This window comes from Triturus cristatus, chromosome 7 (genome assembly GCF_964204655.1).
Source record: "Triturus cristatus chromosome 7, aTriCri1.1, whole genome shotgun sequence".
Classification (NCBI taxonomy): domain Eukaryota; kingdom Metazoa; phylum Chordata; class Amphibia; order Caudata; family Salamandridae; genus Triturus; species Triturus cristatus.
This window is the reverse complement of record NC_140590.1, coordinates 946,565,284-946,580,472: the sequence shown is the minus strand read 5'-3', so window position 1 is coordinate 946,580,472 and position 15,189 is coordinate 946,565,284.

Below are 15,189 nucleotides of genomic sequence, written 5' to 3'. Positions count from 1 at the left end.
ATGCAAGATTAAGTAAAGCATGTGAAATGTAAGCAGCGAGTGCTTTCGCATGAAAAGGTAAGGCCATGAATACAGGGCCCGGAAAGGACCCGTTTCAGTGCCCATTGCTTATACCCTTTCAAAACATAGGCGGTATGGCTTAAAAAGACCACATTCGTAAACACACAGACGCTGTATACATTTTGTTTTCCAATTCACCCATCAAGCAGGTATGTCAGTACCTCCAGGCAAGGTGCACTTTCCCACACAGGGAAAACAATGTTGTTCAAAGAGGGGAGAAAACAAAAGTATCACTTCACTGGCAAACACTGTAAAGTGGCGCTAATGTGTTTGGGTGTAAATAAATCAATCTGGCCACCTTGCAACCACTCGGTCTTGCTTTAATTAGTTATTTTTTACATTTGGGATGTTTTATTCCTCTCCACCCCCGAGGCTACACTGGTGTCAGAAAAAGACGTTCCCAGCTAAAAAAAATTATTTTTTGGATCTATTTCACAGGGCAGCAAATACGGAAAGGAGGAAAGAGAAGGTAATACCCGTTTCCTGAAGTCTTGGTTTTCACTGAGGAGCGAGACCGAAAGAGTGGGAAGACTCGGAGGCTTAGAGGCCGTCACCGGGGCATGCGCTCAAAGTTTAATTTATAGGGGCTTGGGGAGGCTGCGCGCAGGAGCCATATGGAACAAATGTACATAGCTGTGCGAAGATTAGAGAGAAGATGAGTGCGGCTATCCCCAGAGGTAGGCAACAGAAAACCATGGTCACTACGGAGTAGCCCAGGTACGAAGACACCTTCTCTGGAGGCAGGGGCGGCCTCGGCAGCTCCAGGCCTCTCACCGCTGTTGGAATAACGATTAAAAAAACATACCTGTGCAGGCGCTGCTGCGAAGGTTCTCCGGGGCTGGAAGGACGTCGTGACACCAGGGGCGCAGGAAGCTCACCAAAAGGTCCTTTAAAAGTCAGCTGTAACTAGCGCTAGTTACAGCTGACTTTTAAAGGACCTGAGCTTCGTGTGACATCAGAGGCAGGCAGGCCAATCGGAGGAAAGCAGGAAGCAGAGACGATGGCCGCAGGAGGAAACGTTGTGATTACGTATTAAACGCGTATTCACAACGTTTGCTCCTGCGGCCATCTTCCCTGCTTACTCCAGAGAAGTGTACTGTACTCCATCAAGGTCCGCGGGCCGCCAATGAAGGCCGGGCGGGCCGCCAGCGGCTCGCGGGCCGTACTATGAGGAACCCTGCCTTAGAGGCTAGCAGCAAGAACTGTTTTGGGGTGGTCAGTTGAAGAGATTTTTTAACATGTTTTAAACTACTACAGTGGCATTGGGGAGGGCAGCAGCTGAAAAGCTCTGTCTTTATTGGTAGGCAGTGGTTAGATGGGGACCGGTCATCAGTCTTTCTGTCGATGGTGGACAGGGGAGCAGTGGGCGGCCGTCACAAGTTCGCAGTGACATCCAAGGGGTGGTTTTAAAGGCGGGCGGAAAAGCATAACTGCGGGTTTCGTAGGGGTGAGAGTAGAGTTAATGGATGTGTTAGTAGCAGGCACGAAGGCAGTGGTCTTTGTTTGGAGGGGGTTTCCTGAGCGGGCTTCGCTTGAAGGTGGGTCATCAAGTAGGAGGATGTGTTTGGTGGGCCGGCTGGAGTCAGTGTTATGTAACTTTGCTGCGGGACGCAGCAGCAGTATTTACTGATATATGTAAATTGCCGAATAAAAGGGAGGATGTGACCAATGGAGGAACCACAATAATTTCATTATGGCTGGGGTGAACCCCTGCAGAATGGCGGGTCGCTGGCTTGAGAGCTCTTGACTGACGCAGAGAATGGGGGGCCCCCTCCATGTACTTTGCAGGGGGCCTCCTCAAGTTTTGTTACACCACTGGCTAGAGAAAGACCCTCATTCCCCGGTCCTGGATCCTTGGATGGCATCAGAGTGCACTCCTCTTCAAAAGAAGGATAAATCCTGAGGTTTAGTCCTCTTTGTGACTGCGAAGAGGCCAAGACTCTGCTGTCCATGACAACTGCCAACGTGAAGCTCCAGTGAACCCGACCAGCAACGCGAAATCTGCACTTCATGCTACAGCAGCAACAGCCCGCGGTGACAGCCAACATGAAGCTCCAGCAACAACCATATGAGATGTCTGACTGGATCTTCATGCTAAAGTGACTGTCTGTGGCATCAGACCTTCTCTTTGTGCTACAGTGACACCCATCCACAAATCTCTTCCTGCTCCTTGCAGCCTCAGGCACTGTGTACTGGACTCTTTTTGCCGGGCTTTGATAAGGTAACTTTTTCAGCTGAACTAACCAGTTCCCTGCATACGGCCTGTGCTCCATTCTGGTCGATCTGAACTACTGACTTTCTCCCAGTCTAACACGACCAGACGACTGCGAGTGGCGCTTTGTGCTTTTAGGCAATATACTTACCTAAAACTTTGAAATTCAATGTCTCTGGTTCTACTGATTGGATTTTTGTCATTTTATTTATTGAAATTGACTATATTTTTCTAAATTGGTTTGGGATTTGTCTTGTGCTGTGTTTTCATTTTATTACTGTTCGTGTGCTGCATAAATACTTTACATGTTACCTCTATTAAGCCTGACTGCTGTTGTGCCAAGCTACAAGAGGGTTAAGCGTAGGTTAATTTAGTGACTTTGTTGTTCACCATGCAAAGGATTGTGGTTGTTGCCTGGGTGGGTCTTCCATCCCTCTCAACCAATAACCCAGTTTCTTATAATTCTGGGCAAATCACCTAATCTCCCCGTGCATAACAACAAAAAAATGAGTGTGTCCTCATGTAATGCAACTGGTGCTACGTAAAGTGCTCTGATACCCGATTCGGGTCAAGTCGCACTATATAAAACTCAATAAAAAAAAAATTACAATACCAGAAACTCAAACTGCAAATCCTACAGTGCGATGTTCAACATATGATATTAAGCTCTCACTGGCATACACTACAACGATGCATCACCCTATTTATACTCGCTCCTTAATGCAAGGATAAGCTTGAGGAACACTACCATTAATCCAAACAGATCCATTGGAATTCCGGAATACAGGCTGAATGATGGCAATTTAGTTTCCAGACCTATCTAGCTGTGGCATCAACATCCAGTTTCTACCGATCCAGATCTAGGCTCCAACCATCGAAATACAGTCTCCAATCATCCTCTGCTACCACATCTGATTGCGCTTTTTCTCTGTATGTCAAATTAAAGTGCCTCTGAGAGACCAAGAGCGATGTTAGTACCCCAAGGATTTTTTTGCTCCTCAACTGTATCTGGTCAACAAATTTAAAATGCAAGCTGTAAAGCAAATTAGGCCTTACAATGAAAAAAGTTCAAATTAGAATAGCAAAACCACAAATGTTGATTTCAGGGTTAAGATCATTACAGAAAGCACACTTTAAAGTTAAAGTCAATCAATAATTATTTAACTCTGAAAATAGCACATAGCTCAGAATAAATGCAAGAAATAAACAAACAGAACTAGACATAGTTCAGCTCTAGTAAATGAATCAAAGTCATAAATCAGGTCAGACCAACTGGTCCTGCCATCTAAAAGTCAATGGAGAATAAGCCCACCATTCCCAGAGAGGGGCTTAGTTCATGTGTTATACAATAGAAGTCATTCATGTAATACAAATGTGCCAGAGTTGCATTGTTTGAACCAATAACATTACAGAAATAACAATACAGTTTCTGAGTTCACGTTCTCAACATTATCCCACAGATTCACATAATGCATTTCCCATCCTGGGGGCCCTTTGGGCACCTAAATTGTTAATACAAATGTTGTTCTTAACATACAATGACATGTTCTCATGAGTATCACACCTTGGTCACAATAGGTGAGGCCCTGGGAAAATTCACTCTCAGTGGATCACTGTGCTTCAAAGCTTTGGATAAAGAAACACTATTCTGTACATGGGAAAGAGACATTACATCTCATAGTTTACAAAATTGTGTGTGCATGAATCGTCTGTGTACAGAATGAAACAAGCACAAAAACATGATTGCATACTGAAATGATGGCTACAGGCAGCACCAACCGTTTTGAAGTTGATGCTAACATTAGCCAATGTTAGCATTAAGCACAGTCCCATTCACATAATGTCTATCTTTCACTACATGCTAATCGCATTGTGTTAATAGAATTGAGCATTTAATTCAACACTCTTCCAGTACTGCCACTGAAAGTGATTGGTTATAAGCTACAGAAAGTATGCAAAGAGCGTATGTACCCAGTACAGGATTACAATGGGTTAAGATACAGCTACTGTGTCTGTTTAAATAAAAATAAAAAGTTGTTTGAGTAGTAATGGTGTAACTTTGTAGAATGTTATAAGTAGATCTTTAAGGGAAAATAAAATTAGAATGTGTGATGTATTCTATGTATTTAAGTAAGGGTTTAGAATGCTGGAGTCAGATGATGATGTACTTGACTTGTGTGCGAACAAGTCCTCCAAGCTGTACGAGGTTGCTCAAATAAATAATACTTCAACTTGATGTGTGTTGGAACGTTACTACAGATTTTGGCGATGAGGATGGGAAACGAACCCAGGCATGCAAAAGCACAACGGATTAGTAGAGTTCTATTCCAAATTTGTAGAAACGTTCTTAGAAAAGACGCATGAGATGATCATTCTGCTTAAGAACAATAGTAAATTCAATTTGTCTGTTCAGTGCCAAAAGTCCTTCTTGGTTACTACACAGGCAATTGGCAGAGCACCTACAGTGCTCTGCGGAACCTTTTATCACCACGGATGCAAGTGGAAAATATTTAGGAAGTGTGCTCAAACAGAAAAGTAATAATGGGTGTGAAGTTTTAATAGCTTTTGTGTCTAGATCCTTGACACCCACGGAGGAGAAGTACTCTATTATTGAATGAGAGACATTACCTTGTGTTTGGACACTTGAACATTTTCGGAAATTCTTGTGGGGCCACAAATGTATTGTCAACTCTGAGCATAAGCCTTTGACAATGTTATTAACTCTTCAGAAGGTTTATCAATAACATCCGCACGTATTGCAAGGCTGTCCATGAGGTTACAAGATGTTCTATATGAGGTACAATACGTGCCTGGAAAAAAAATGTAACAGCTGAGTTCTTAAGTAAGTTATCATAGCCTCTCAGGGAAGTGGATTCACCGCTAATGATGCCAAAAGTTTACAGAAGGATGAGTGGATGGCAGCTTATATGGAGGATGCTGTGTTGAATTCTCTCAGAGAAGAAATTGTGAATGGTTGGGGGAGTTGGGTAAAAGTACAGCTCAATGGTGAAATGAAAGCTTTTTGGGAAGTCAGAGATGAATTGGAATTGGAGGATATGTTTTTGGTGAGCTGTGACAAAATTATACCTCCACCAAAATGAGAAACATAATTTTGACATTGTGCCACGCAGGACATGCATGCATAACTCTTACCAAACGTAACATTAAGGCATTATATTGGTGGCCTAAAAGTGGTGTAGAAATAGAAAGATTTGTGAGATCTTGCTTGGAGTGTGAGAGTTTTGATAAGTCTCTGAAAACATTGAATCCCCCATTGAGTTCTTTGGGGTGCTCCAATTTGCCATTGGAAGACGTGGCATTAGATATTATGGGTCCTATTGTGTGCAGTGATGGATCTAGTAAATATATTTTGGTACTTATGGACATATTTTCTAAATGGTTTGAGGTATAGGTCGTTGGAAATGTGGATATAGGAACTGTTATTAAATTCTTAAATTACATATTTTTTATTTTTTAAACAAATTTTATTGTGTCAATTCAGCCATCGCCATGCAGAGCCCTGTAACCCAGAGACGTCTGCCATATCCTTCATACATGTACATACAGGCAATAGACAATTGTATATTCAAAAGAAAACCCCACAACCCCCCTTCCCCAACCCCCCCTCCCCCCAACACCCAATGATCGCACTTCCTCCAACTAGTCTCCCCCTTCTGTCCAACCCGCTCTCCCCACGCATCATGCACGCCCCCGTGCTGCCCCCCCATGGCCCCCAACGTCCGTGTACAGCTGCCCCTATGGATCGATCTCCCTCTCTACGGTGGGTTCCAGCCCAATTCCACGGTAATCTGCCCATCGTTTCCAGATCTTATAGTGCTTGCGTGGGCACCCCCTGGCCTCGAAAACGGGCTGCTCCAGCCCCATACAGAAATCCAGGCCGTTCTTCCATCTCGTCATGGAAGGGGCTCGTGCCGCCTTCCACTCCCTTGCAATATCCCGTTTGGCCAGTGTGAGTCCCAGCAACATAAGATGACGTTTGTATATGTTTCCCCCTATATCCTCCATGACATGAAGTAGAGCCAGCCGCGGCGAGCGGGGGAGCTCCTACCCCAACACTTCCGAGAGGCACGCCAAGACTCCCTTCCAGAATTTATCTAGGGATACGCACTGCCATATAGTATGGAAGAATGTGCCCTCTTCCCTGCCACACCTCAGGCACTCCGGGGATGCAATCAGCCCCGCCCGCCACAACCGCGCCCTCGTGAAATATACCCTGTGCAGGTATTTAAATTGAACCAACCGGAGCCTCATGGCTATAGCTGCACCGCGCGGGGCGGCCAGCGCCTCCCTCCAATCCTCCTCCTCCAGGGCGCCCACATCTGCCTCCCAATCCCCCCGAAGTTTGCTCAGCGTGGGGGAGCTGTGTGTAACCAGGGATTGGTAAACCCTGGAGATTTCTTTATCTGGTAGATCCCCCATGAATACTTTCGCCTCCAATGGGCTGAAGTCAGGAAGCGACTCCAGTCCCACCAATTCGGGCGACAGGGCGTGCCGGAGCTGGAGATATCTAAAAAAATTGCTCTTGTGGCATATGGAATTCCCTCTGTAGCTCATGAAAAGATTTAAGTGTTGTCCCTCTCATTACATCGCCCAGCGTTGAGATGCCAATATCATCCCATCCCTTAAACCCCTGCAGTGCCGCCAAGTGGGGCAAGCGCCCATTGTGCCACAGGGGAGTCTCCCGAGTCAGGGTCTGCCACCATCCCATACGGCGCAAAGCCTGTCTCCAGATTTGAAACACTACCTGCGTGACCGGGGGCAGCGCACCCCTCAGCGACGCCGAATAGAGAAGCGTATGCAGCGTGTGGTGCCCCATTAGCTGCCGTTCCAACGCATACGCCGGGTCTCCCCTGTCCCCATACCACCATTCGTTGAGGACTAGAAGATGTGAAGCTTGATAGTAGGATAAAATATCCGAGGTCACCAGCCCTCCACAGTAGGTGGACAGGAAGCACGTTCGTATAGCCACGCGCACCTTACCCCCGTCCCATAGGAATTGCCCCAGCACCGAGTTCACCTGTCTGAACCAACCGGGTTGGATCTTGTACGGGTGGTTTTGTAGCTGATATAGGAGCCGAGGGAGCGCCACCATTTTAAATATTGCCGATCGCCCATACAGAGTCAAGGGCATACGAGACCAGAGTTTAATATCTGAGCGGACGCGCTCCCATACCGGAGCTACATTCCGCTCCCAGGAAACCGCTGGCACATCCGTCAAGAACACCCCCAAATACTTCAGTCCCCCCACCACCGACTGAACTGAAGAAGCCCACGCCCCCATTTTTGTGCGCTCTCCCAGCGCCCACAAGGTGGACTTGCGAGGGTTCATATACAAGCCTGACGTTTCCCCGAAAACCTGCATGATGCGCAGAAGACGTGGCCCCGTCTTATCCACATCCGTAAGAAAAAGCAGAACATCGCCTGCATATAACGCAATCCGATCGGACAGACCCGTGGCCCATTCAAATCCCCGGACCTGCGCGTCTATGCGTATCCATCTAGCCAACGGCTCCATAGCAAGAGCGAAAAGATACGGAGACAAGGGGCACCCCTGCCTCGTTCCGCATCCCAAGGAGAAAGTAGGAGAAATCGCCCCCGCCACTCGCACCGCCGCCGTGAGCTCCGTGTAAAGGAGCGTTATGTAAGAAAGAAACCGGGGACCCAGATTAAGTCTACGGAGCAATGCGAAGAGATAAACCCAGCTGAGGGAGTCAAATGCCCTATCCATGTCCGCTAGTAGCAAAGCCGCCGGCTGTCCCGTCTTTTGTATGGCTGCCACTGCTACCTGCGCCCTCCGTATGTTATGTCTGGTTACCCGCTGGGGCATAAATCCCGCCTGGTCCGGGTGTACTAAGGTGGTGATATGTGGCAAGAGACGATTTACCAATGCTTTCGCCAATATTTTAGCCTCCACATTTAAAAGGGAAATGGGGCGATAGGAGGCATGTTGGCCCGGGGGTCGACCCGGCTTATGAAAAACCACAATTTCCGCGTGTCTCCAATCCGCTGGGAGCACCCCCCTATCTCTGGCCTCCTCGACTACTGCCCGATAATCCGGGACCACTTGCGTACGATACCGGCGGAAGATTTCGCTGGGAAACCCGTTGGGGCCCGGGGCCTTGCCTGGATTGAGCTCCCCCAATGCCACACCCAACTCCTCGTCGGTCAAGGGGGCCTCCAACTGGTCCCTCACCTCGTCGGACACCCCAATGGGAGGCAGGTCCGCAAGAAACTTATCTATGGTGGCACCCGGTAAGCATTCCCGCGGGGCATACAGGCCTGCAAAGTAGGCAGCAAAATTCTCAGCCAAAGCCGGGGGATCTGTAATCGGCCGTCCTGCCGAATCCTGAATGCCCGGTAGTTCCTGGGCGTGGAAGGTGCCCTGACAGAGACGGTGCAGCATTTTACCGGACTTGTCCCCCCATTGATACACCCGGCTGCGTGTCGCCAGCCAGATTTGCCGTGCCTCATCCAGCAACAGGGCAGCCGATGTCTGCTGTACATATAACAATTGCCGCACGTTTTGCTCCCTCCCAATCCACATGGCACCGACGCTCGAGTTCCTCCACTGTCACCTCCGCTTGCACCAGTTCCTCCCTACGCTTTCTTCGAGCCGCCGCGCACCAAGATATATCCACTCCCAGTAGGGTGGGCTTCATAGCTTCCCACAAGCTCGCAGCGCTAGCAACCGATCCCTCATTGTCCAACAGATAGCGAGCAAGCGCCTCGCTCATGTGGGCCCCATATTCTGCATTTTGCAGGTTCCATGTGGATAATCTCCAGCGAAACTGTGGCCTACCCCTACCGATACATATTTCAATGGATATCGGGGAGTGATCCGATAAGCCACGAGGCAATATTTCCGCCGCCACCACCCTATCCATTTCCGCCCGTGGGACAAAAATGTAGTCGATCCAGGATAGCGAGTGGTGAACCGCCGAGAGGTACGTATAGCCCCGCTGATTGCCATGTTTTTGCCTCCACACGTCTATGCAGTCCATTCCCATGACGAGCGAGTGTAGTTTCGTGGGGGTGCCACTCCCAGGGTTACCCCCTGTGCTAGACCTGTCTTTGGCCATGTCCATCACATCATTCCAGTCCCCACCCACTACAGATATTCCATCTGGCAAATCGGCACGCAGGGTGAGCAGCCTCTCAACCAGGTTCCACTGCAACGGGGGGGGCGCATAGACACTACCCAGGGTTAGATGATCCTCCCCAATTCTGCCCCTGATAAATAGATACCGCCCTTGTGGATCACCCCACTGTCGAATGTGTGTATACGGTACCCTACGGTGTATCAGGATCGCTACCCCTCTCGAGCCCCGCGTAAAGCCGGCATGGAAAACATGCCGAAAGCCATATCTCTGCAAGCATAAGGCCTTTGTGCCCAGGAGATGCGTTTCCTGTAGCAGTAAAACATCCGCCCCTGCCCTTTTCGCCTGGTGAAGTATCGCCCCATGCTTGATTTTATCCAGGGCCCCCCGCACATTCCAACTAATAATCCAGAGACTTCCCGGCCTTAGGGGGCTATCCTGCGGCATGCCTGTCTTGATAATACATGGACCTCTGCCCAGCAGGTTGGGAAGCGCGACAGTGCAATGGTAAGGTACTAGTGTCTATCGGAAGTGCAATCTGAAAACTAAAGCAGCCCCTCCCCAACAAACCCCCCACCCCATACCTCAAAGAACCATGAAGTATCTGTCGCGGCGAGTCCGGACCCCATCCCCAACAGTGGAATGTAGCCCGCCCCGACCAATGGAACCCCAACTCACAGCCCATGTCCGTAATGAAAGTCCCCCATCCCCATGGTCATGGCTGGGAGACCCACCCATAGCATGCCTCCCCGTATGTAGACCGTTACTACATCTCCATAGTGCCCCATCCACGTCCTGTATTAGGGATCAGGAGCCTGGCTCCCCGGTACAGAGTCTCCCCGAGAGGCGACACCACCGGACCGGGAGCTCCTCCGGGACCTGGATCGTCTGTTGCGTTTCTGGTGCAGCCCCTGAGGGCCCTTCCTCGCCTTCCCGCGCGATGACGAGTCAGACTCCCCGCCCGGCGGGGAATGAGGTCTCACCCGCACCGTCTCGTCTGTCCATCTAAATACTTCCTCCGGGGTGTCAAAGAAATGGGTGCGGGAGCGGAACACCACCCGGAGGCGCGCCGGGTATAGCAGGGCATATGGAAGTTTGAGTTCCCGGAGGCGGGCCTTCGCCGCGGTGAACGATTGGCGCCGCTGCTGGACCAGCCTCGTATAGTCTGGAAATATCAGGATGCGGGCATTGTGGTAGTGCAGGGAGTCCTGCGCCCTAGCGTGTTTCAGGATAGCGTCCCGGTCTAGGTAGTTCAATAGCTTGGCGATGATGGGCCGCGGATGAGCCCCCACCGGCGGCTTCTGCACTAGCGCTCTGTGGGCCCGCTCCACCACAAAGCATCGGGACAAGGCCTCGGGGGGAAGCCAGCTCTCAAGCCATTGCGACAAGAAGCGTTCTGTGTTACCTGCTTCGCTACCCTCGGGAAAGCCAACAAACCGGAGGTTGTTGCGTCGTGCCCGTCCTTCTGCATCTTCCACGCGAAGTGCAAGCCCCTTCTGAACTGTTTCCAGTTTAGCGACCCTCTGCTTCAATGTCGTAACATCATCTTTCACCCCGGAGATCCGGGATTCAGCCTCTGTGATGCGGGTCACCGCCGAGCACAGGTCCTGCCTCAACAACATAACGTCCGCCCCAACCGCCCCAATCTTTGCGTCCAGCATATCCCTGGACTGGGTGATGGCCGCCAGGAGGGCTGCATTATCCGGGACGGCCCCGACTGAGCCCCCGGATGCACTCGCTCCCGGGCCCGTGAATTTGTCTATGGGGCCCTGCTTGCCCGATCCACTCCCTCCTTTATCCCTCGTCATAGCGGCGCTCGAGGTCCCACTCCGTGCTAGGATAAGTCAGACTGGGCCCAGGCGCGGACACCACCAGCTCCCGCTGCCTGACTGTACCGCCGAAAAGGAGCCGCACCTCAAACACGTCCGCTCCCCCCTATCCAGCCGCTCTCCGAGGGCTCCTCCACACCGGCAGCCCCCCACCACAATATGGCTATGGAGCCACTACCAGCGCTCGGCCGCCGTGATCATAGTGGGAGGGCTCGCCGGTATTTCCGCCATATGGCGTGTGGTACTGAAAATACTGGACCCGTGTTATAACATCGTCGTATCATGACGATTTTGGTATCGGCAGACCGAGAATGATTAGGAAACTATTCATTAACATTTTCGTCATATTCAGGAGACAAAATCACCCCAAAATCAGAGTTTCCGTCCTGAACCCTCGGGTTCCATTTGAACGGCAGCCATTTTGTGATTGCTCTCACATAGGCCAATGACTAGGCCAAAAACGAGTCTGAAGGACACGTACACCTTCGCTGACTCCTCTGTGACCTGGGCGAGCTGACTCCACTGCCTGAAGCCAAAAACCTGTTCGGTCAGTTCCTTTCCCAGTGGCCGAACGAGATTAGTATCAAGGCACAACATGTCATTAAACCTTTCATCACACACAAACCATGCCTAATCTTACACACACTTGTCCCTGTTTCTTTCTTTATGACTTGCTTTATGAGGAGGAGGTGCCCGTTTTTATTGGGGGTCCATCGATATCCGATGAAAGCACTGAGCCTTGCCAGGTAATTGATTGAGGGCTGGACAAACTGAAATATGGGCTTGTCATCATGACTCTGCTTCTTCTTTGTAGTGAAAATATGTGAATGGTCAACTGTAAAATAAGGAATGTTTGCCTAAAGCATAATATTTTGTATAAAAAGAGAAGGCTGGCTTTGTAAGGTTGAGCAGTCTCCTGAGAATATACACTGTGTTGTACTTCTAGGATACCTGTTACTGGCTGCAGCCAATAAATACGATCTTTGACTTCACCAAGAAGACTCTGTGTTTCTGTAGTCTGAGACAGGAAGGACTCGAAGTCTTAGGGTGTGTTCCCTGGCACCGCTGGGTTCTAAAAACCCAGTACTTCAGTTGGCGCCCAACGTGGGGCGATTTCAGCGGTACCGGTCCAAGCCAGAGGTTCGTGAGGAGCTTCGTGTGAAAATTCTGGATGAAGGCCGCCACTTCATCGACCCCTGTATGTCGACGTGGTCCGAAAGTCTTTGCTGCGAGGTTCCCCGCTTCCCGACGGCTACGAAGGACTGCTGTCCTGACTATCGCCCTGTTTTGGACCCTTGATGATTGGTAGAGCGAAACGATAGACGAGTCTTCTGGTGACGTCATCGATACCTCAGTTAAGTATAAGTGGAGCGTCTCCCAGTCCTTAGTTTGGTTCTTAGTTTGGTATCCCCTTGGGATCTTTGATTTGGAACTTGCAAGTACCAAAGCCGAGGGACTCGTGTATTCACGAGACTATCATATTCGATAATCCTTTGAAGTTTGAAGCTAGACTAGAGAGCGAAGATGCCTGGTCTTAGCAGACTTGGAAATTTGTTTTGTCTTGGTTGTAATAGGAATTCCCGATTGGAGGACTCGTGTCCGGTTCCTCCGATTGGAACTCCAACTTATGAACTATATGTGAAACATGGCATAGGCCCTCTCACATATAATGAAGTATGGATCCGATACACCAGGAAAGATGGTGTCTTAAAATGGCCCCAATATGGTAGTTTTGACACAGAGATTCTGGATAATCTGGAGATTAAACTTTTTAAGAAGAAAGCCCGGCCGGCAATGTTTGACTCTTTCCGCCTATGGCGTAAGGAAGCCAAACAGAAGGAAATTAAATTAGCAAAGAGAAATAAGAGAGAAAAGGGTATCTCGGTAATGCAAGCTGCTATGCAGTTTAAAGATAATGAAGAAGAACAGATGAGTGAGCAGTTGCACAGGCAACGTAAAATGGTGATTGATAAATGTTATCCAGTTTTGCCGCTTCTTCAGCAAGATGCAGCGAAAGAAATTGAAAAAGATCCTTTAATGTCACACTTGTTGAGTTCGCCACCCCCTTATGCGCAGAATGCTACAGCACCTCCGCAACCTTTACTTGTGCAACCTCCGGTTGTTGTGCCTCAGGTTCTTCCACAGCTGCCAGCTCCTCTTCAGTTGGCTCCTACTCCTATGGTGCAGCCCCCTCAAGGGCTGCCGGCTTTGCTACCTGCTCCATCTGTACTTCCTACGACTTTGTCTACTACATCGACTGCCTTTTCTGATGTTCCTCCTGATACTGACTCTGCGTCTGCATCTGCGTCTGCCTTGCCTCCCTCTGTTTTTTCTCCTGTTCTTTCGTCAACTTCTCCTTCTATCAGACAGAGAATGACTGATACTGTTGCTAGCCTTATATTTCCTCTCTTCGGGTCATCCGGTGTGACCCCTGATTCGGAGCGTAAGCAGTCGCGTAGTCAACTGCCTAATTCTCGAGATAGAGAGAAATGTTTGACCGTATGGCGCATAAATGGGTTATTTACCCTTCAAGATATGATGTGGAGTCTGTTATGGATGTCTTCCGTCAATGGGAAGCACCGAAACAAAGATACGTTTTTGAAAAATGTGCGCTTTCCTTTGTGAGGAATTGGAGGATAATGATTTGGAAACAAGTCCGCCTGATTTGTGCCGCGTACGGTTTGAGTTTTCAAAGGGCACGATTGTGGGTTCTGATGTTGAGAAAGCAGTTACGACGTTGTTGTCCTTTAGGAATAAGGATCCTTCTCAGTCACTGTTTGAACATGACTACTCTGTTAAGAAAAAAGTGAGACAGTTCCCAATGAGAGAAGTCCCTCCGGTATGGAAGTACGCCGTTGCGACTGATGCCGCTAATCAAATTGAGGCTATTCCAGCTCATTTTCAGCGTGTTTGGGTACATGTTCCTTGGAAGCGAGCTGAAGTTTTAGCCCTGAAGCAGACTTTGCCTGACCCCCGTAAAAACCCTGCAGGGTATTATAAGGAATTATCACAGACTGCAAACTCATGCATTATGAATTTAGCCAACATAGACATGTTATTTGGGAATGTTGTTCCACAGCCTTTGTGGGGATTGATTCGCCATGCAGATCATGCGCAAGAGTTAGGTGACTCATGGGCTAATATTAGTACTGCTAATGATAGACAAGTTGGTGGTGCCAAGCCTGAGCCTTTGGTAGCAGAACTTCCTGCTAGGATCATTACTTACATGAAGACTTTAATGCCTGCGATGCGTGTGAATTGGGATAAATTGTCTGCGTGTAAGCAGAAGAAAGATGAAACAGTGTCTGATTTCTTCACCAGGTTTGAGGAAACGTTTATCGACCACAGTGGTCAAGATATGAGTACAGAAGGTGGTCAACGGTTGTTCGTTGACAAGTTTGTGCACAATTTGCTTCCCGAGCTGTGTAAGAAATTGAAAGATTCAGAGAGTTCTTGGGCCGTTTCCTCTTCAGCACAAATATTGGCTACTGCACAGTACTACGAAAATAGGGATAAAGATGAGAAGGATAGAGCAGACAAGAAAACTAAAGAATTAAAGACGAAGGTTCTTTTACAACAGGCGTATCCGCCACGTGGTAGCCAGAGTAACTATCAGCAACCTCAACAGTTTCAGAGAAACTCGCAAAGGTTCGAGTATTCTCAACCACGTGTTCCTGTAGGTCCCAATCAGTGTACATATTGTAAAGAAGAGGGTCATTTCAAGTATAGTTGTCCTATTTTGTTACAGCGTACGAATGGTGTTTCTGGCGCAAGAGGTCGAGGTGTTCAACAAGCTCCTAGAGGTAGAGGACGTGGAAGTCTCCCCCAGAACGCACGTTCCCTTCCGTCTCAGAATTCAATGAATAGTTTTGATCAGCAAAATAACGCGTCTGGTAGGACGGCTCAGTACTATGCTGACGACTACTATGCTGAAGATGAGAATACTGAAGGTAATGATTGCTAGGACAGC